Here is a 24,334-nt window from a genome sequence, read left to right on the forward strand (position 1 = left end):
TGTGTCCCGGTCGTCATTTGTATCCCGGTGTACCGGTCTGTATATACATTCGTTTTTTAGTTTTGTTTTTCTCCTTTATTTTTTTCCTTTTTTTTTCTTTTTTAGTTTATTTAGATTTTTAGATTTTTTAGTTTTTTTATTAGTTTTTAGTTTTTTTTTTCTTTTTAGTTTTTTTGTAGTTTTTACCTTCTTTTTAGTTTTGTTAGTTTTTTTTTTTACTTATGTCCTGGTCGTCATTTATACTCCCTGTGTCCCGGTGCTTTGTTGATTGCTAATCGAACATTCCTTTTGTCCTGGTCGCCTTCTCTTTGAGTGTCGTCATTTATTTTTTTCTTTTTTAGTTCTTTTAGTTTTTACCTTTTTTAGTTTTTTTTAGTTTTTTAGATGAAAATTTTTTTTAGTTTTTTCCTTTTTTTCTTTTTAGTTTTTTATTGGTTTTTACCTTTATTTTAGCTTATTTTTCAGTTTTTTCCTTTTTTTTTAGTTTTTTTTATTTTTTATTTTTTTTAGTTTTTTACCTTTTTTTAGTTTTTTTAGTTTTTTTAGTTTTTTAGCTTTTTTACTTTTTTTATTAGTTTTTAGTTTTTTTGTAGTTTTTGCCTTTTTTTAGTTTTTTCAGTTTTTTTTTTAGTTTTTTATTGGTTTTTACCTTTATTTTAGCTTATTTTTCAGTTTTTTCCTTTTTTTTAGTTTTTTTTAGTTTTTTTAGTTTTTTACCTTTTTTTTAGTTTTTTTAGTTTTTTTAGTTTTTTAGCTTTTTTATTTTTTTTATTAGTTTTTAGTTTTTTTTGTAGTTTTTGCCTTTTTTTTAGTTTTTTTAGTTTTTTAGCTTTTTTATTAGTTTTTAGTTTTTTTTGTAGTTTTTGCCTTTTTTTAGTTTTTTTAGTTTTTTAGCTTTTTTATTTTTTTTATTAGTTTTTAGTTTTTTTTGTAGTTTTTGCCTTTTTTTAGTTTTTTCAGTTTTGACGTCACCTGAACTAAAAAAACTAACGTCAGTTTTTCAATTGGTTTTTACCTTTATTTTAGCTTATTTTTCAGTTTTTTCCTTTTTTTTAGTTTTTTTTAGTTTTTAGTTTTTTTTAGTTTTTTACCTTTTTTTAGTTTTTTTAGTTTTTTTAGTTTTTTAGCTTTTTTATTTTTTTTATTAGTTTTTAGTTTTTTTTGTAGTTGTTGCCTTTTTTTAGTTTTTTTAGTTTTTTAGCTTTTTTATTAGTTTTTAGTTTTTTTTGTAGTTTTTGCCTTTTTTTAGTTTTTTTAGTTTTTTAGCTTTTTTATTTTTTTTTATTAGTTTTTAGTTTTTTTTGTAGTTTTTGCCTTTTTTTAGTTTTTTCAGTTTCGACGTCACCTGATCCAGTTTTTTCAGGTGACGTCACCTGATCCATCCACAGACAGACAGACAGACAACTTATTTTTATATATATAGATAAGGAGACTATTTAAGAAGAAAAGAAAGAATAATCCTTGAAAATGGTGGATTCTAAGGGGCCTTTTCTTCTTAGGCTTGTCCATGAACAAGATTGTTGTGCTACCCAAACAAAAAGAAGAAGATGAACTTCTCAGATCTTTTCACCCCAGATCTCACCAGACAACGGTCCAAATTACCGTCGTACTTGAAGTACAGGCGAAGTTTATTGAACTAACAAAAATGAGAACAGATACAATACACAAAAAATTTAAAGTGACCAAGAATAAACTATAAACAAGTATAGACAGAAATCTACCACTGTAAATCTGGCTGTTTAAGTGGACCCATTATGCCAATTCTGAGACATTCATTGTTTTTTTGACGGTTCTAAACCCAAATATGATTTTCGCATATAGAGTGCATTGTGATGCTAGCCACATTTGAAGCTTAAGCTTTCTGAGCTTCATAATCCCATTGAACCAAACCTTTTTCGCTTAACTTCCCAGAATGTTCCCTAGTTCATGCTTTTACAGAAAGTAATCTGAACATTCCCGTTGTTTGGATTATCCTTAATATACGTTTTTTATTCCTCAAGAGCCCAAGATGTTTCTTAGAAGTGCTGCCCACGTCCGTCGCATCTTTCTTTTCTATTCCAATGTTAAAATTGTCTTAGTGGCTCCTTGTTTTACAAATATATTTGTTGTTGCTTTGTTTGTCATATCTTGAAAGAGATTAAACATTTTCTGATGGCAGTTTGCGACAGTCATTTTAAAGTTTTTTTATTTTTTGTATAGTTTCAGATTTTACGTATATATGAAAAAAGTAAAACTTTTTGTAGGCAAAAGTGCTGAAACTTCTGCAACGCCTTATATCAGAATTTTCAATAAGAGGAATGTTTTTTTCCTTTAATTAAAACGATAAGGATTTTAATACTTCTCTGTGTCTTGATTTCTACTGAAGATATATAGAAGATGAAAAAGTAAAAGTTTATCTAATTTAATCCATTTACATAGTTAAGAACTATCATTTTACTCAAAATAATAAAAAAAAACACTTTTTTTTTTATGGGAGTAAAAAGTGAAGTTGAAGCTCAAAACGAAGAAAGAAATTCTGGTCATTGAATACTGGTTGTTCTTACTAAAGCAAACAGGATATTAATTTTTTCGTGTATCTTGATCGCCGCTGAGAAAAAAAATCTGAAACAATAAAAGCAAAAGTTTGTACAATTTAATCCACTAACATGGATCAGTGGTAATATATAAATGAAAATAATTTAAAAACATAAATCTTTTCTCATGAAACTAAAAAGTGAAGTTGAAGCACAAAAAAAGAAAAAATTAATACTTCACAACCTTTACAGAATGTATCTATGGAGCTGGCACAATAAAGTGACTGATGATATTTTTCCGTGTTTATAGGATTATGCAAAACTGACACTTCGCTGAAAACAAAAAGCAGTAGAGGACTTTTCTATAGTAGAAACGTATAACGGTTCTGGACGTTTTTAGGGTATGAAAATAAAGCATTTAAGGGTGTTTTTGCCGTTTTTTGTGGTACAGCTTGTGCAAAATTAGCCCAATTGAATGAATACATATCTTTTTTGTTCTAAAATAAATGATATTTCGTTATAATTTTGTGAACAAATATTAGGTAAAGCTATGTAGATGGTGTTAGAACTAGCCCAGTCCTGTGAATGCATATCTTTTCTGTTCTAAAATGAATGATATTTTGCTATAGTTTTGTGAACAAACATAAGGTGAAGCTATGTTGATGGTGTTAGAACTATGGGCGAATCTCCAGAATTCGCATCACAACTCGAAATTATCTGTTCTTTTCGAAACAATGGTAACCAAAACTCTAAAAAACTAAATTTTGACAACAATAGATACATCAAAAGAATTAACTTTTATGACAATTCACATAAATACAATTTATTAAATTTGTTAACCTTCATAAGCTACGAGCCTAAGAAAAGTTGCACGATTTCCGAAAAAGGCGGAAACACCCCAAAAAGTCAAGTGATCTTAATCAAAATCATAGCATCAGATTTAGCGTATCAGAGATCCCCCCCCTGTAAAGGTTTCAATATAAAATCCACAAGAACTTGGAATTTTATATTTTTTGCCAGAAGAAAGATCATGGATACATGTCTTTTTTTGTTTCTTTTTTTTACCGGGAGTGGGTAAGGAACTAAAATTACTTTTTGCAGGAAGGTCAATAAACCCGTAGAACAACCTTTGAAGAATTTATTCGAAGATATTTTTGTTTCCTTCCAAGGTTTTACCAAACATTTTATTATGGTAGGTGAGTTAGTGCTTGTTGACATAATGACAAATTTTGACCAAAACGCTGATAAAAAAGATGTAATTGTTGGTTTCATGTTTAGACTTAGTTTGTTGTTTATGGTCCGTGGACCAGAGGTTTGAAATATTCAATTATTTGTGCCTTTAATGTTCTCAGGTCTTTTCTACAAGTTATTCGGACTCTTCATTCGTCTTATTCGTCTGATGTCTCTTCAGTAAATCGTGGTGAACAGTCTGAGCCAGTAGCAGTATAAACAAAGCCAAAACTTGACCCCTCAGACAGACACAAAAATCCACAAGAAAGTAAAAGGTGGGTGTCAAAATGTACTTTTCATAAATTTAGGGAGGGAAAATTTTGTTGTTTTTTCGACTTTTTCAATGAAAATACCAAAACAAGTATTTTGCTGCGAATGACAAGATAAAGTATTTTCCAAAATTGAAGGAGTGGGCAAAAAGTCTATGGGGAAAATTCACAGTATTACTAGATTGAATTTTTACTGAGGCTTATTTTTCGCTTATGTAAAAAGTAACTAGATTGAAACCATTGCTGAGATTCCAGTCTCCCTTTGGCCCTGATATGACACGCCTAAATTGGATTGACTTTCATCACATTCTAATTTTGACTTATGAAGGTAGAATGGTAGCTAATAATAAAGGTGACATTGATTTATAGTACCGCATCCATCTACTGCGTATTGAGACGCAACTTCTGTGTTTTCTGGTTTAAGCTCTTTCAATTCAGCATCTTCACTATCGACGTTAAAAAGTTCAAGCGGCTTATATTATGTGTTTTCGATATAACAACTGTGTATCAATTAACCTACACTAAAAGTAGAAACACTTTCAGAAACACAATGTTGACTGGCAACTCTGACTCTGCTTCTCATGTTGACTATCTTATTCTAGTTAGAAGGGAAAGGAATTAAGATAAAATGTGAAAGCCTCCTTCCTACAAATAGTATACATATAAATATCTAAGCTTAGATAATCTATTACGAGATCAAAACTTATTCCTTACGAATTGTTGTATACAAGATGTTGTATAGGGTAATCGTCTGCCCGTTTTTTTTTTTTTTTTTTTTTTTTTTTTTTTTTTTTTTTTTTTTTTTTTTTTTTTTTTTTTTTTTTTACAGAGGAGTACCGGTATTCTGGCTAAGTAGCAGGAAAAATATATTTTTTTTAACCTTATGATAGTAGCTTACGATGGGATTGTAGTCAGTTAACCTTGTACGGTTTTAACTGATTGGAAACGAAAAAAGTTGTAACCATATTTCAATATAATTTGGTCACTGAAAAATAACTTCGAACAAGAAAATAAATATAATTAACTAGCATTAAATATGTTTTTGTTTTATGTTTTAAAGAATCTGTTGTAAATTTTTGCATTAAAAGATGGGTCCCTTTGAGGCTTTGATCCAAAGGAATTTACCCAACCCCTCTCAATCGTTCTCCTCTCATCAATTCTGCCAGCAAAGGGGAAAGCCCTAGTGTCTAAAGATTAATTAGGCGAATAGTGTATAAACAATTATAACCAAACCTCCGGTGCCAAGGCCTTGCAGCAGCCATGTCCCATAGGTCACAGTTGCGGAGGAACATTATGCGGAGGATCCATGCGGAGGAACATCATGCAACTATATTTCACCGGTATTAAATGTAGATGTTCCAGGATCAGATTGCGCTATTATGTGTTATGATTCTTTTAAGATATTATTTTTAAAGTTAAATTGTAATTGGAGAACTTGTGAAATAAGTTCTATATGTACGAAGTAATCGTCAAACTCTGTATCAGCATGGTTTTTTGTTCTTACCTTCATTAAGACAGTGTACTGTTTTTTTGCGGTTAATGAACATCGGTGAAAAGGCTCATGGTGTAAACTTTTATTTCTTAGTGGACGGTCAATTTTTTTTATATAGAAGAGTGCTTGTTTTCTGTCTTACTTTCAATGTCATTAAACGTCTAAAATGTAATAAATATCAAAATCAAGAAAAAAACGAAACTTCTATTTTGAAATCAGGATTTCTGGTATTATTTCCCAAAATTTGGGAAAAATACGGAAATTCTGATGAGGTTTTCGAAGAGATAATAATAAGTGCTATTATTATTTAGATCTAGTTGATTTTTAATGTGTTAGGCTTCGAAGTTAGGGTACTAACAATAAAGAGCCACAGAAGGATTTTTTTCTTCTGAAAAACCAATGTAAGCTCCAGTTCTTAGAAGAATAATATTTGTCTATCTGCGTTGAAAAAAACTTCTAGCTTGTCCAGAAAAAAAATTACTTTTAGCATACCTTGGAAGTCAATGTATGATGACAACTTAAAAATTATTTCTTTGTGCAAAGCTTATTTCTTATGAAATGAGTGCAATAGCGCTGCCTAAATAAAGAGCGATGTTGGCACAATATACTATTTATTTATTTTTTTGACCAGGGCACTTCGTATCGAAGGAGTTGCAGCAGAAACTTTAAAAAAGGCTCATTCGATTTACAATTGAAAGAACTAGTATCCTTTTTATGGCACTTGGTATTAACGAAGTGACATGTAGCAATCGCAAATTCTGTCGGTCTAGGACGATGAAATTTGACAGGCGTATCACGGACCAGACCAGATTAAAATAGAAATAGTCGTTTGCCTGAATTGACCAACGGGGGGGGGGAGTAGGGGGCCCGTTAATTCGGAAAAAATAGAAAAATTAAAGTATTTTTATCTTACGAACGATTGATCAGATCTTAATAAAATTTGATGTTTGGAAGGATATCGTGTCTCAGAGCTGTTATTTTAAATCCCGACCGGATCTGGTGATATTGGGGGGAGATTTATATATATAATATTTATATATTTATATATATAATAAGATATCTGAGTTACGAGGTCCTTCTAAATATGAAGTTTCATGAAGATCCAATCACTCCTTCGTAAGTTAAAAATACGTCATTTTTTCTAATTTTTCAGAATTACCCCCCCCCCCAATAGAGCGGATCCGTTCCGGTTTTCAGCTCATTTCTGGCATTTATACCAAAAATTAACATAATCTAACATAAACTCACATAATTAGCCTAACTTTAACTTCTACCATCATATCTTGCATAAGACTGAAAAAGCTGATTCGCAAAGCTAATTGAATTCAAGCAGCGAAAAAGGAATTTCAGACATTCACCGGTGGATGCCGACATATTTCAGACTTTCGCAGCAACATATATATATATTAAATAAAAAAACAAGTTTTTTAAATGAAAGTAAGGAGCGACATTAAAACTTAAAACGAACAGAAATTACTCCGTATATGAAAGGGGCTTTTCCTTCTCAACGCCCCGCTCTTTACGCTAAAGTTTGACTCTTTCTCTCAACTCTACATTTTAAAACAGTAAAAATACTTTAGCGTAAAGAGCGGGGCGTTGAGAAGGAAAAGCCCCTTTCATATACGGAGTAATTTCTGTTCGTTTTAAGTTTTAATGTCGCTCCTTACTTTCATTTAAAAAACTTGTTTTTTTTTAATTTAATTTCTGAACGTTTTTTAATCAATGCATGTTTTGATTTTGGCTCTCCGCAGAGGAATAATTAAAACAAAATTTGTATACTTTTTTTGTGGCTAAATTGCTTTCTCATAATTTTGATCGAATGATTTTGAAAAAAAAGAGCGGGGGAGGAAGCCTAGTTGCCCTCTGATTTTGAGTTAGTTAAAAAGGCAACTAGAACTTTTAACTTTTTACGAATCTTTTTATAAGTAAAAGATATACGTAACTTATAAATTAGCTTACGTAAAGAACTTTTGTATGCTTATGTTTTTATTACATATATGAGGAGGTTCGCCCCCTCGTCAGTACCTCGTTCTTTACACTAAAGCTTAAATTTTGTCCCAATTCATTAAGAATGACCCCTGAATCACAAAAGCCGCAGAATAATAGTTGACATTACTAAAAATACTTTAGCGTAAAGAGCGAAGTATTAGGAGGAGGTGAGCCCCTCATATGGGTAATAATTTCTGTTCGTTTAAAGTTTTAATGCTGCTGCTTACTTCTAGATGAAAAAAAACTTTTTCGTTGTTTTTTTTTAAGTAATGCTTGTAAATCCTGCGCTCCCTTCATGGAAAATCTCTTCACCCATGACAAATTCCTCGATGGAAAGTTCCCCCAGCATATCCTCCTCTTCTCAACCCCTGCCTCCATTCAAAAATCCTCCTGAAAACGCCTGTACACTTCCCAATAACCATTACTATATGTAAGCACTGGTCAAAGTTTTGAACTTGTAACCCCTCCCACGGGGACTCTGGGGGAGTAAGTCGTCCCCAAAAGACATAGTTATAAGGTTTTTCGACTACGCTGAATAAAATGGCTATCTCAGAATTTTGATCCGTTGACTTTGGGAAAATAATTAGCGTGGGAGGGGGCCTAGGTGCCCTCCAATGTTTTGGTCACTTAAAAAGGGCACTAGAAATTTTCATTTCCGTTAGAATGAGCCCTCTCGCAACATTCTAGGACAACTGGGTCGATACGATCACCCCTGGGAAAAACAAAAACAAAAAAACAAACAAACAAATAAACACGCATCCGTGATCTGCCTTCTGGCAAAAAATATAAAATTCCACATTTTTGTAGATAGGAGCTTGAAACTTCTACAGTAGGGTTCTCTAATACTCTAAATCTGGTGGTGTGATTTTCGTTAAGATTCTATGACTTTTAGGGGGCGTTTCCCCCTATTTTCTAAAATAGCACAAATTTTCTCAGGCTCGTAACTTTTGATGGGTAAGAGTAAACTTGATGAAACTTATATATTTAAAATCAGTATTAAAAATATATATATATATATATATATATATATATATATATATATATATATATATATATATATATATATATATATATATATATATATATATATATATATATATATATATATATATATATATCTATATATATAAAAATAAGTTGTCTGTGGATCTGTGGATCTGTGGATCTGTGGATCAGGTGACGTCATGTTTCGGCTGACGTCATGAAATTAGTTGCCATCATTTTTGTTATGACGATGCTTAGTATATTGTAAAACACATTAATTTGGTTAATAATATACCATTTAAAACACCAAAATGAACATGCTGGAGTAGTCAATCGGTGAGAGAGGGTGTCAGAACGGAGAATGAAGGTCCCAGGTTCAAATCCTGGTTAGGCTAAAAAAGGTAAAAAACTAAAAACTAAAAAAAAAACTGAAAAAACTAAAAAAAGGCAAAAACTACAAAAAAAACTAAAAACTAATAAAAAAATAAAAAGCCGAAAAACTAAAAAAACTAAAGAAACTAAAAAAAGGAAAAAACTTAAAAAACTAAAAACTAAAAAAAAATAAAAAAAAGGAAAAATGAAAAATAGAAGAGAAAAAGAATACTAATAAAATTAAAAATAAAAATAAAAAAAATAAAAAAGATAAAAAGCTAAAAAAAGGTAAAAACCAATAAAAACTAAAAAGAAAAAAAGGTAAAAAACTAAAAAAAAAATTCATCTAAAAAACTAAAAAAAACTAAAAAACGTAAAAACTAAAAGAACTAAAAAAGTAAAAAAAAAACTAAAAAAAGGAAAAAACTGAAAAATAAGCGGGATATAAAACAGGGGGATATAAATGACGACCGGGACACCGGGACATAAGGAATATAAATGAATCAGAAAATACAACTCATGTTTCCAAATGACGTCGTTTGGAGCCCAAATTGAAAATCCAGATCAATTTATGTCTACTTTCAAAGTAAAAGGGCAAATTTATCATAGAGCAGGGTCTCTTCTACCATTCTCAGGCGAGAATCATAAATTTTTACAATTGTACTTCATCAGTGATAGAAATTCTGAATTGAATGCACGTTGCGAAATTTCTCCCAACATTGAAAGGACAATCGTTTCCCAATTACAACATCTTTTCCACGAAAATAATAATTTAGTGCGTCTGTTCAAAACAGCCATCGATTTGATGCCTACTTATACGCATAAAATTGTTATTTCCGCTGACAAAACGCCTCCTGGCCAACATGTGCGTAGATACAATGCTCCAACTATCGACGAAGTGGCCATCGTTATGGTCGGTGATCAGTTTTTACCTCGAGATATTATTCTCAGGGTTTCCACCACACGTGCTACAACTAAAAATAGGCCTACCAATAATACTTTTAAGAAATATAAACCCACCAAAGCTTTGCTATGGCACTCGACCTGCCGTAAAAAAAACAATGGAAAACTTAATAGAGGCCACAATCTTGACAGGGCCTTTTGAGGGTGAGGCTGTTCTTATTCCTCGCATTCCCAAGATTCCAACGGATCTGCCTTTTCAATTTAAAAGATTGCAATTCCCAATTCGATTAGCATTTGCAATCACCATTAACAAAGCTCAAGGTCAATCATTAGAAAAATGTGGTATAGATCTTAATACTGATTGTTTTTACCATTGACAATTGTACGTTGCATGTTCGAGGGTCGGTAAACCTGACAATCTATTTATATGCAGCGACAATTGGACAGCGAAGAATGTTGTATATTCGCAAGTTTTACGCAGTTAATTTGTATTTTATCTATCTATCTATCTATCTATCTATATAAAAACGAGTTGTATGTATGCATGTTTGTTTGTTTGTAAAAAGAGCGTTTGCATATGATGTCATTATTAGTACATACGGCTTTGTATATGCAGAGACAATGGGAAAGCCAAGAATGTTGTATATTCGCAATTTTTACGTAGTTTAACTCCTGCAGACGAAATGAATGCTTGCCTAAAAAATTCTAATTTATAGGCAAACGTAAAAATATTAAAATTAACTACAAATATGCGTGTCCGATTGCAAAACGATGACTCTGGTCAAACAGTAGACTCAATTTCAGGACGTATACAACTACCTGCTGATTTCTGTAATTTAGTGACGTCCAAAAATGAATTGATTGAAAAAGTATTTCCGAATATTCTAAAAAATTATAAAAATAATAAATGGCTAAGTGAAAGAGCGATTCTCGCACCCAAAAATATAGACGTCCACGAAATCAACAATATTGTTTTGAACAAGATTCGAGACCAGGCAGTCCTTTACAAGTCAGTCGACACAGTTTTGGAACCAAATGAAGCGGTTAATTATCCATCTGAATTTTTAAATTCCATAGATCCTTCAGGGTTTCCACCACACGTGCTACAACTAAAAATAGGCGTACCAACAATACTTTTAAGAAATATCAACCCACCAAAGCTTTGCAATGGCACGCGACTTGCCGTAAAAAAAAAAACAATGGAAAACCTAATAGAGGCCACAATCTTGACAGGGCCTTATGAGGGTGAGGCTGTTCTTATTCCTCGCATTCCCATGATTCCAACGGATCTGCTTTTTCAATTTAAAAGATTGCAATTCCCAATTCGATTAGTATTTGCAATCACCATTAACAAAGCTCAAGGTCAATCATTAGAAAAATGTGGTATAGATCTTAATCCTGATTGTTTTTCCCATGGACAATTGTACGTTGCATGTTCGAGGGTCGGTAAACCTGACAATGTATTTATATGCAGCGACAATTGGACAGCGAAGAATGTTGTTTATTCGCAAGTTTTACGCAGTTAATTTGTATTGTATCTATCTATATAAAAACGAGTTATGTGGATGCATGTTTGTTTGTTTGTAAAAAGAGCGTTTGTATATGACGTCATTATTAGTACATACGGCTTTGCATATGCACAGACAATGAGAAAGCCAAGAATGTTGTTTATTCGCAATTTTTGCGTAGTTTGAAACACATATATAAATCTATCTATATTCACAGGTGGGACACAGCGACACAACTACAATGGCGCATAACTAATATGGCGCGTAACGACTTACGCGCGCGGGGGGGCTTGGGGTGGCGCGAAGCGCCCCACCAACTAGGTGTTGGGGTGGCGCGAAGCGCCACCCCAACAGCTAGTATATATATATATATATATATATATATATATATATATATATATATATATATATATATATATATATATATATATATAATTCCTTCTTTAGAATTCCTTCTTTATTCTTCAACGGACAAATCGCAACTAACAAAATAAATCAAATAAAAACTCATTACCGAGACACTTGACAAACATAATTACAAGTGTAATTTCAAATGCTACACGTACAAGTATAATTTACAAATGCGATTCATGACATATATATATATATATATATATATATATATATATATATATATATATATATATATATATATATATATATATATATATATATATATATATATATATATATATATATATATATATATATATATATACTACATGGCACGTGGCAGGCTTCTATATATGGAATCGCATTGTCCCTTGTGTTCTAACCGCAGACAGTTTGCTGTCTTCTCATATTGCAGTTTTTTCATATATATATATATATATATATATATATATATATATATATATATATATATATATATATATATATATATATATATATATATATATATATTTGTATACATGTATATATACAAGGCTGGGTCCCGGCGGCTTTGCCAACGGGCCCAAGCACGGCACGTGACAGGCTTCTATATATGGATTCTCATTGTCCCTTGTGTTCTATTGCAGTTTTTTCAAAGATAATTGATTATTAAAGCAAGTCCAATTTCAAACAATGATATCTACTAAGCTTCAAAGTTTTGGTTTTCTTTTTTAAGATTTTTAAATTCTTGTAATCCCTTGTTATTTAATTTTACTTTGTTTTTTTTTTAGTTTTCTTTTTTAGTTTTTGAGCTTTTTTAATTATTTTTTATAGTTTTTTCGTCCTTTTTTATTTTGTTTTTCTTCTTTATTTTTTTTCCGGAACGTGCCCCAGCAACACCTGTGCATGGTGCTAATTTGTAACTGCGTAAAACTTGCGGATATACAACTGGTAATTCCTCTGATACACTCTGGTAATTCCTCGACACGCATTCTTTTTTTAATTCCTGTTTCAGCCACAAGCTGGATTCGCGTTGCTCTTGTAATATATCGAAACGTTTTCTTTTGGTAATTTCTCTCTGAGCCGCAAGCCTACCCCCCCCTCTAAAGCAACACGTATGCAAGGTACTAATTTTAAACAGCGTAAAACTTGTGGATATACAACATTCTTCGCAGTCCCATTGACTGAGCATATAAATAGATCGTTCGGTTTACCGACACTAGAACATGCAACAAATATTTGTCTATGGGAAACACAATCCGTATTAACATCTATACCACATTTTTCTAATGATTGCCATTAAGCTTTGTTGATGGTGATTGCAAATGCTAATCGAATTGGGAATTGCAATGTTTTAAATTGAAAAGGCAAATCCACTAGAATCATGGGAATGCGAAGAATAAGAACAGCCTCACCCTCAGAAGGCTCTGTCAAGATTGTTGCCTCTATTACGTTTTCCATTGTTTTTTTTTAAGGCAAGTCCCGTGCCGTTACAAAGCTTTGATGGGTTAATGTTTCGCAACAGTATTATTGGTATGCCTAGAGATCCCCTTGAGATCCATGGAATTTAAAAATTCTGATGGATAGTTAACCGCTTCATTTGATTCCAGAACTGTGTCGACTGACCTGTAAATGACTGCCTGGTCTCGAATCTTGGTCAGAATAATATTGTTGATTTCGTGGACGTCTTTGTTCTTGGCTGCCAGAATCTTTCGTTCACTTAGCCATTTATGATTTTTATAATTGGTTAGAACATTTGGAAATACCTTTTCAACCAAATCATTTTTTGACGTTACTAAATAACAGAATTTTAATTTCATTAATAGTACCTCAATTTTTCCTCTCCCTTCAGTCCCTCAGATGGTCGAATCAGGGAAAATGACTTTATCAAGTCAATTTGTGCAGTTCCCTGACACACCTACCAATTTTCATCGTCCTAGCATGTCCAGAAGCACCAAACTCGCCAAAGCACTGAATCCCACCCCCTAGCTCCCCCAAAGAGACCGGCTCCAGTCCGATTACGTCAATCACGAATCTACGACATTTATAAGCGTTTTCCAAGATTTCCGGTTTCCCCTCCAACTCCCCCCAATCCCAACAGATCTGGCCGGGATTTGAAATAAGAGCTCTGAGACATGAGTTCTTTCTAAATATCGAATTTTATTCAGATCCGGTTACCCCTTCTTAAGTTAAAAATGCCTCAATTTTTCTAACTTTTCCAAATTAACAACCAGCAGCTCCCCCAAAGAGAACGGATTCTTTTCAATTATGTCAATCACGTATCTATAGCTTGTGCTTATTTTTTCCATCAAGTTTCATCCCGATCTCTCCACTGTAAGCGTTTTCCAAGATTTCCGGTTTCCCCCTCCAGCTCCCCCAATGTCACCAGATCTGGTCGGGATTTAAACTGAGAGTTCTAAAGCACAGGATCCTTCTAAAACTCAAATTTTATTAAGATCCAATCACCCGTTCGTAAGTTACAAATACCTCATTTTTTCTAATTTTTCCGAATTACTCCCCCCCCATCTCCACCAAAGAGAGCTGATCCGGTCAAATTATTTCTGTCACATATCTTGGACTTGTCCTTGTTCTTTCCACCAACTTTGATCCTGATTTCTCCGCTTTAAGCGTTTTCCAAGATTTCGGGTCCCCCTCCCCAATGACACCGGATCCTGTCGGGGTTTAAAATAGGAGATCTGAGTTATGAGGTCCTTCTAAATATGAAATTTCATAAAGATCCGATCATTTCTTCGTAAGTTAAAAATACTACATTTTTTAATGTTTTAGAATTTACTCTCCCCCCCAACTTCTCCAATGAGAGTGGATCCGTTCCGGCTATGCCAATCATGTACCTAGGACTTGCGATTATTTTTCACACCAAGTTTCATCCTGACCCTCGCCTCTAAGTGTTTTCCAAGATTTTAGGCTCCCTCCCCCCCAAACTCCTTCCAATGTCACCGGATACTGTCGTGATTTAAAATAAGAGCTCTGAGACAGGGTATCCTTCGAAACATCAAATTTCAATAAGATCCGATCGCTCCTTCATAAGTTAAAAATACCTAGTTTTTTTTTACTTTTCAGGATTAACCTTCCCCCCCTAAACTCCCCCAAAGACAGCGGATCCTTTCCGGTTATGTCAATCACGTATCTAGGACTTGTGCATATTTTTCCCACCAAGTTTCATCCCGATCCCTCCACTCTAAGTGTTTTCCAAGATTTTAGGTTTCCCCGTCCCAACTCCTCCAATGTCACCTGATCCGGTCGGGATTTAAAACAAGAGCTCTGAGATACGATATCCTTCCCAACTTCAAATTTCATTAAGATCCGATGACCCGTTCGTGAGTTAAAAATACCTCCTTTTTCTTATGTTTCCGGTTTAACCGTCCCCTCATTCCCCTCCCCAGATGGTCGAATCGGGGAAACAACAATTTATAATTTAATTTGGTCTAGTTCCTGATACGCCTGCCAAATTTCGTCGTCCTAGCTTACCTGGAAGTGCCAAAAGTAGAAAAACCGGGACAGACAGACCAACAGAATTTGCGATCGCTATATGTCACTTGGTTAATACCAAGTGCCATGAAAATGGTCACACGGCAATATTAATCAAATAACCAACAAGGTATCTCTGTCTAAACGTTCATTTTCATTTACCGTCTTTTAAGTAATTAATCTGTAAATTAATTAAATTTTAATAAAAATTCGCTTTAAGTGTTAAAAATAACACGATAAATAAAATAATTAATTTTTCACTTCTTTAACTCTTTCACACGGTGAAGTTCAATCTTGAATAAAAAATTACCTCGTCACAAGTGAAACTTGTTTCAGTATCCGACTTCTGACACCATTTTGGTGCCGCCTAATTTCTCCCTACTCTAATAAAGTATCCAAATGCAAAAAATCCCTTGTTTATTCTTAAACCGAGAAATTGCAACTAACAAAATGAATCAAATAAAAGTTCATTACAGTCTAAGTTCAGTATCTCAGTACTCGCTTACGCAATGAGTTCAGTATCTCGGCACTCGCTTACGCAATCACACACGGACATTTATATATATATATATATATATATATATATATATATATATATATATATATATATATATATATATATATATATATATATATATATATATATATATATATATATATATATATATATATATATATATTTGTCTGTGTGTGATTGCGGAAGCGAGTGCCGAGACACTGAACTCAGACTGTAATGAACTTTTATTTGATTCATTTTGTTAGTTGCAATTTGTCGGTTTAAGAATTTTATTTATTTATTGATAGAGATTTTTCGTAGTTTTATGCTTGGAAGATTGTTTGACTTTATTTTTGCTCATTCTTAGCTTAATAGAGCTCTTTACTTTTCTTTGAAAAACTTGTCTTGTGGAAAAAATTTTCAAATTAATTTCTGTTCTTTTTTTACTGACATAGTCTTTTTCATGGAAAAAAAAAATATCGTATATCTTTTCAGTTTTTTTTTGCTATATCATTCCGTAGCATGGGCTGCTATTTGTTTGTTGGAGAAACTATTTCAACAATTTTTAATCCTGCACAAACAGTATTTTTTTTTTTTTTACTTAATTTTATAGCTTCTGAGGTCGACCTGAAAAATAAACTTAATATCATTCCCTTATGATTCTATCTATGCTCTTTGACAATCTGGATACACTTACACTATTTTAATTTATTTAAATTGTAAGAATAGAAGGTAGTTATAGTAGTATCCCCAAAAGTTTTAACTTAATGCCCCCAGTCGTTCTCAATATATTGCTCACGTGTCTTATTGGCAACCATTTAACATAATTCCTTTTGATTTATTTTTAGAGCAACATGTAGTTTCAAACAGTTCGTGGTAACGAACTGTAGTAAGGAGCGACCCGGCTCAATAGTAACCAAAACTCTAAAAAATGGAATTTTGATACCAATAGCTATATCAAAAGAATCGCATTTTAATGCTGGTTTTAAATATATAAGTTTCATCAAGTTTAGTCTTACCCATCAAAATTTACGAGCCTGAGAAAATTTGTGTTATTTTAGAAAATAGGGGGAAACACCCCCTAAAAGTCATAGAATCTTAAAGTAAATCACACCATCAGATTCAGCGTATCAGAGAACCCTGTTGTAGAAGTTTCGAGCTCCTATCTACAAAAATGTGGAATTTTGCATTTTTTGCCAGAAGGCAGATCACGGATGCGTGTTTATTTTTTTTTTTTTTTTTTTTTTTTTTTTTTTTTTTTTTTTTTTTTGTTTTTTTTTTTTTTTTCCCAGGGGTGATCGTATCGACCCAGTTGTCCTAGAATGTTGCAAGAGGGCTCATTGTAACGGAAATGAAAAGTTCTAGTTCCCTTTTTAAGTGACCAAAAAAATTGGAGGGCACCTTGGCCCCCTTCCACGCTAATTATTTTCCCAAAGTCAACGGATCAAAATTCTGAGAGAGCCATTTTATTCAGCGTAGTCGAAAAACCTTATAACTATGTCTTTGGGGACGACTTACTCCCCCACAGTCCCCGTGGGAGGGGCAACAAGTTACAAACTTTGACCTGTGCTTACATATAGTAATGGTTATTGGGAAGTATACAGGCGTTTTCAGGAGGATTTTTTTGGTTGGGGGGAGGGGTTGAGAAGAGGGGGATATGCTGGGGGAACTTTCCATCGAGAATTTGTCATGGGAGAAGAAAACTTCCATGAAGGGAGAGCAGGATTTACTAACATTATTTAAAAAAAAATTAAAAGATAAATGTGAAAAAGCTTTTTCAGCTGGAAGTAAGGAACAGCAATAAAACTTAAAACAAACAGAAATTATTACCCATATAAGGGGCTCACCTCCTTATGATACCTAGCTCTTTACGCTAAAGTATTTTTAGTAATTTCAACTATTTATTCTACGGCTTTTGTGATTCAGGGGTCATTCTTAATGAATTGGGATAAAATTTAAGCTTTAGTGTAAAGAGCGAGGTACTGACGATGGGGCGAATCCCCTTATATATGTAATAAAAACATGAGAATACAAAAGTTCTTTGCGTAAGCTAATTTATAAGTTACGTAAATCTTTTACCAATAGAAAGATTCGTAAAAAATTAAAAGTTCTAGTTGCCTTTTTAATTAACCAAAAAATCGGAGGGCAACTAGGCTTCGCCCCCGCTCTTTTTTTTCAAAATCATTCGATCAAAATTATGAGAAAGCCATTTAGCCCCCCCCCCAAAAAATATGCAAAATTTCGTTTTGATTATTCCTCTGCGGAGAGCCAAAATCAAAACATGCATTGATTCAAAAACGTTCAGAAATTAAATAAAAAAACGAGTTTTTTTAACTGAAAGTAAGGAGCGACATTAAAACTTAAAACGCACAGAAATTACTTCGTATATGAAAGAGGCTGCTTCCTCATCAACGCCCCGCTCTTTACGCTAAAGTTTTTTACTGTTTTAAGAAGAAGAATTGAGAGAAAGAGTCAAACTTTAGCGTAAAGAGCGGGGCGTTGATGAGGAAGCAGCCTCTTTCATATACGAAGTAATTTCTGTGCGTTTTAAGTTTTAATGTCGCTCCTTATTTTCAGTTAAAAAAACTCGTTTTTTTTATTTAATTAAAATATAAAAGGCCAATTGCATAATTGTGAGGGTTGACGTGCCTAATATGCCAAAAGACATGGTTTCTGGACTGTTCTTCTATGCTGAACAAAATGGCCGTCTCGAAATTTTGACTGGATGTGTTTGAAAAATGAATGGGCTTGAGAGAAGGGCTGCTCGCCCTCCAGTCTATTGGTACTCTTAAAAAGGGCTCCAGACACTCGCGCTGTAATTAGAGTGCAAGGAAGAGGACTCCCCCTTGATATATCTAGAAAAAAACTTTTTAAACAAATAAAACAAAGTGAAAACATTTTAAATGTATTTCGTTTTTAGTAAAGTGCAAATTATGTTCTCGTCTTGAGAAGGCATGGGGGTTGTCAGTCCTACTCATGTTAGTTTTTGCTCGTTAAGAGTTTGGCTCAGTTATTTATTGTATTATTTAAATAAACAAAATACTTTTAAAATGTTTTAACTTTTTTAACTCTAACAAATGAAAATTATTAAAACTCTAAGGAACACATATCAGTATATCTATACTAAATTGACAATCCAAATCCATTTTTTCAGTAAAGTACAAATTATGTTCTGTTCCTGAGAAGGTATGGGGGTTGTCAGAGACATATTTTCCAGACTTCTCAACTAAACTGAAAAAACGGCTATCTCAAAATTTTGATTAGATGTGTTTTTGGAATTGATGGGCGTAGGGAGGGGGGTTTGCTGCCCTTAAATAGCCTTTGACTAAAAAAAGTGCACTTACCCTTTTAATTTCCAATCAAATGGGCGTTTTTCGAAGTTTCTACGGCAGCAAATGGCCATCTCAAAATTTCTATCATATGCTTGACGGGTAAATACGAGGTTTAGAGGGGTGGGGTTTCCCCACCTTGGAATTAGTCTGGATCTTAAAAAGGGCACTAGAACATCTGGTTACTAATCCAACGAGCCTGCTCCGAATTTTATACGATCACCCTTTCTATATACACCTTATATCACCCTCTCTATATACACCATAATTTTCACTTTAAATGTGAAACTATTCCAGTGGAAAATGAATTTGTTTATCTTGGGGTAAAGTTTACTAGTAATGGGAAATTCAGTGGGCATCTGGATCTAGCGAATGCAAGGGGGAGGTATATGAGCGGTGAAATAGCTAAGAGTAGTCTTAGAAGGGTTAGAGATATTAGAGTACATAAGAGGATTTAGACAAATAAGATAGTACCGGCGATGCATTATGGAGCAGAGGTCTGGGGCTATCGGAAAGGTCCGAAACTTGAGGTTGTTATGATGAGATATTATAAGAGGATGTTAGGACTAGGGGATTCGTATAGTAATTTGGTAAAAGGGTTAGCATCGCTGCGATCTATGAGGCTAGTGACCATGGTGAGATATTGGGTTAGGACACTGGGTATGCAAAGATTCACGGTAGCAAAGGCAGCATACTTAGAGGCGGTGAGACAGAAAAGTAAATCAGGGTGGCCGGCGGAGATTAAGGATATCTTAGATAAGTGTGGATTAGGGGAATGGTGGAATGAAGGAAAGGGGATTATGGGTATGGAGGAAATAGTAATAAGGGAAGTACAAGAGAGGTTGAAGCACCAAGAAATCCAGATATAATGGGCAAGTCTGGATCGTCCACGGTCGTTAAAATTGTATAGATAGATTAAGGGTAGTTGGGGAGAGGAGGTATTTTGGAAGGTTGGGTTAAGTAGAGAGGATTTGAAGGCATATTTGGATTGGAGGGGAAATGGAATTTTGATTGGTGAGAAAAGAAAGTATCAAGGGAGAAAAGGGGAGAAGGTAGAATATATTGCTTGTCCTATGTGTGGATCTCAGGATGAAAGTTTAATACATGTTTTTTGTGAATGTGTCGAATTGAATGAATGGAGGCGAGAGATGTATGGTAAAGAAAAATTGAATGAGATATAGATGGTAGATAGAATGAAAGAGACAAATTTCCTGAGTATTGAAAGGATAGCAAGGTTTGTCAGGATTGCAGCGACACATCGTGAGTGTTTTCTTTAAATAGTATTAATTTATTTAGTTAATTTGTTGTTTGTTTTGTTACATAAATTTCCTATGGCCCACGGGCTTTTTTGGAATAAATTATTATTATTGTTATTGTTATTATTATACACCTTATATGCCCCCAGGGAATACCCTCACCTTGCCCTGAGGGCTGGAGGGGCGTCATCTTGAAAGACATAATTTTTGGTCCTTTCAATTACGTTGAACAAAATGGCTATCTCAAAATTTTTATTAGATGTGTTTGGGAAAATGGTGGATGAGGGAGGGGATTAGATGCCCTCCAATCACGTTCGACTAGTAAAAATGGCACTGGCTATTTCAATTTCCAATCGAAAGAGCTGTTTTCGAATTTCTACGACAACAAATGGCCATCTCAAATTTTGTTCAACGTAATTGAAAGGACCAAAAATTATGTCTTTGAAGATGACACCCCTCCAGCCCTCAGGGCAAGGTGAGGGTATTCCCTGGGGGCTTATAAGGTGTATAATAATAACAATAACAATAATAATAATTTATTCCAAAAAAGCCCGTGGGCCATAGGAAATTTATGTAACAAAACAAACAACAAAATAACTAAAATAAATTGATACTATCTAAAGAAAACACTCACGATGTGTCGCTGCAATCCTGACAAACCTTGCTATCCTTTCAATACTCAAGAAATTTGTCTCTTTCATTCTATCTACCATCTATATCTCATTCAATTTTTCTTTACCATACATCTCTCGCCTCCATTCATTCAATTCGACACATTCACAAAAAACATGTATTAAACTTTCATCCTGAGATCCACACATAGGACAAGCAATAGATTCTACCTTCTCCCCTTTTCTCCCTTGATACTTTCTTTTCTCACCAATTAAAATTCCATTTCCCCTAAAATCCAAATATGCCTTCAAATCCTCTCTACTTAACCCAACCTTCCAAAATACCTCCTCTCCCCAACTACCCTTAATCTATCTATACAATTTTAACGACCGTGGACGATCCAGACTTGCCCATCATATCTGGATTTCTTGGTGCTTCAACCTCTCTTGTACTTCCCTTATTACTATTTCCTCCATACCCATAATTCCCTTTCCTTCATTCCACCATTCCCCTAATCCACACTTATCTAAGATATCCTTAATCTCCGCCGGCCACCCTGATTTACTTTTCTGTCTCACCGCCTCTAAGTATGCTGCCTTTGCTACCGTGAATCTCTGCATACCCAGTGTCCTAACTCAATATCTCACCATGGTCACTAGCCTCATAGATCGCAGCGATGCTAACCCTAAATCCCCCTGGTTTACCAAATTACTATACGAATCCCCTAGTCCTAACATCCTCTTATAATATCTCATCATAACAACCTCAAGTTTCGGACCTTTCCGATAGCCCCAGACCTCTGCTCCATAATGCATCGCCGGTACTATCTTATTTGTCTAAATCCTCTTATGTACTCTAATATCTCTAACCCGTCTAAGACTACTCCTAGCTATTTCACCGCTCATATACCTCCCCCTTGCATTCGCTAGATCCAGATGCCCACTGAATTTCCCATTACTAGTAAACATTACCCCAAGATAAACAAATTCATTTTCCACTGGTATAGTTTCACATTTAAAGGAAAAATTATGGTGTATATAGAGAGGGTGATATAAGGTGTATATAGAAAGGGTGATCGTTTAAAATTCGGAGCAGGCTCGTTGGATTAGAAATCAGATGTTCTAGTGCCCTTTTTAAGATTCAGACTAATTCCAAGGTGGGAAAACCCCACCCCTCTAAACCTCGTATTTACCCGTCATGCATATGATAGAAATTTTGAGATGGCCATTTGCTGCCGTAGAAACTTCGAAAAAAGCTCATTGGATTGGAAATTAAAAGGGTTAGTGCACTTTTTTTAGTCAAAGGTTATTTAAGGGCAGCAAACCCCCCTCCCCACGCCCATCAGTTCCAAAAACACATCTAATCAAAATTTTGAGATAGCCGTTTTTTCAGTTTAGTTGAAAAGTCTGGAAAATATGTCTCTGACAACCCCCATACCCTCTCAAGAACAGAACATAATTTGCACTTTACTGAAAAAATGGATTTGGATTGTCAATTTAGTATAGATATACTGATATGTGTTCCTTAGAGTTTTAATAATTTTCATTTGTTAGAGTTAAAAAAGTTAAAACATTTTAAACGTATTTTGTTTATTTAAATAATACAATAAATAACCGAGCCAAACTCTTAACGAGCAAAAACTAACATGAGTAGGACTGACAACCCCCATGCCTTCTCAAAACGAAAATATAATTTGCACTTTACTAAAAACGAAATACATTTAAAATGTTTTCACTTTGTTTTATTTGTTTAAAAAGTTTTTTTCTAGATATATCAAGGGGGAGTCCTCTTCCTTGCACTCTAATTACAGCGCGAGTGTCTGGAGCCCTTTTTAAGAGTACCAATAGACTGGAGGGCGAGCAGCCCTTCTCTCAAGCCCATTCATTTTTCAAACACATCCAGTTAAAATTTTGAGACGGCCATTTTGTTCAGCATAGAAGAACAGTCCAGAAACCATGTCTTTTGGCATATTAGGCACGTCAACCCTCACAATTATGCAATTGGCCTTTTATATTTTAAAACTACATGTTGCTCTAAAAATAAATCAAAAGGAATTATGTTAAATGGTTGCCAATAAGACACATGAGCAATATATTAAGAACGACTGGGGGTATTAAGTTAAAACTTTTGGGGATACTACTATTACTACCTTCTATTCTTACAGTTTAAATAAATTAAAATACTGTAAGTGTATCCAGGCTGTCAAAGAGCATAGATAGAATCATAAGGGAATGATATTAAGTTTTGTTTTACAGGTCGACCTCAGAAGCTATAAAATTAAGTAAAAAAAAAAAAAAAAAATACTGTTTGTGCAGGATTAAAAATTGTTGAAAAAGTTTCTCCAACAAACAAATAGCAGCCCATGCTACAGAATCTTATAGAAAAAAAACTGAAAAGATATACGATATTTTTTTTCCATGAAAAAGACTATGTCAGTAAAAAACGAACAAAAATTAATTTAAAAATTTTTTCCACAAGACAAGTTTTTAAAAGAAAAGTAAAGAGCTCGATTAAGCCAAGAATGAGCAAAATAAAGTCAAACAATCTTCCAAGCGTAAAACTACCACAAATCTCTATCAATAAATAAATGAAATTCAAAACGAAAAGAAACTACAATAAATAGTTGAGTTAAACGAAAAATGAGCAAACGTTAACATGAGTAGGGCTGATAACCCCAATGCCTTCTAAAGACCAGAACACAATTTGCGCTTTACTGAAAACGAAACACGCTTGAAATGTTTTCATCTTTCTTTCTTTTATAAATAAAAAATGATCAAAACCTTAACGAAAAAATGTCAGTATATGTCAATGTAACTGACAATCCAAGGTAATTTGTTTTTCTTTCATGGTCAGGTCAGGTTTCCATTCCATGGTCAATTCATTCGTCAAGTTTTACTTTTAAACTATATAAAAATTGCATCTTTGGTTTTCGTTTATGGTGCAATTGTACCCATTACTTGCATTTTGGTTAATTCTTTGATTGAAAATAAACTAAAATGGACTAATCTTCTTCTAATGATAATAGTTAATTTCTTCTTCTGTAGGAATGAGAGTCAACCCTGTTCACATTTTTGGAGGCCAAAAGTCAAGATTACAAATTGTTGAAATAGTCCCCCAACATGCAAATGGGTTTTATGGCTATGGATTCTTATAGGAAAAAAAAAAACTGAAAAGGTATAAAATATATTTTTTCCATAAAAAAAAGGCAGAAATAAAGATTCCCTTTTTTGACTTTCTCCTAAAAACTCTAGAAGCTCTTTATAATTTTCCTTCTTTCATTTTTATTTTACTCTGAAGGTATTTACGAAACTAGAGTGTGTCAAACATAAAATGAAGAGCAAAAGAACACGCAGTTAGAAAACATGCGACACCGAGCAAGTGAGCTAGTCAAAAATGAAGATCAAATACTCACGCGGTTAGCAAAACAGCGGTAGCGTATCAAAAATAAAAATGAAGATTAAAGACACACGCGGTTAGACGACATGCGACACCGAGCATGTGAACAAGTCAAAAATGACAC

General features: G+C 33.6%; 1 long non-coding RNA gene across 1 annotated transcript in view; it reads right to left on the bottom strand.

Annotated features, from left to right (window-relative positions):
* LOC136041732 (uncharacterized) overlaps positions 1-15,544 on the bottom strand; it is a 36,533-nt gene extending 20,989 nt beyond the window's left edge. Inside the window, exon 1 of the long non-coding RNA XR_010621095.1 lies at positions 15,432-15,544. This is a non-coding gene — a long non-coding RNA (uncharacterized LOC136041732). The remainder of the gene's footprint in view (positions 1-15,431) is intronic.
* Positions 15,545-24,334: the final 8,790 nt, after the last annotated feature.

Source organism: Artemia franciscana, unplaced genomic scaffold (genome assembly GCF_032884065.1).
Source record: "Artemia franciscana unplaced genomic scaffold, ASM3288406v1 PGA_scaffold_34, whole genome shotgun sequence".
Classification (NCBI taxonomy): domain Eukaryota; kingdom Metazoa; phylum Arthropoda; class Branchiopoda; order Anostraca; family Artemiidae; genus Artemia; species Artemia franciscana.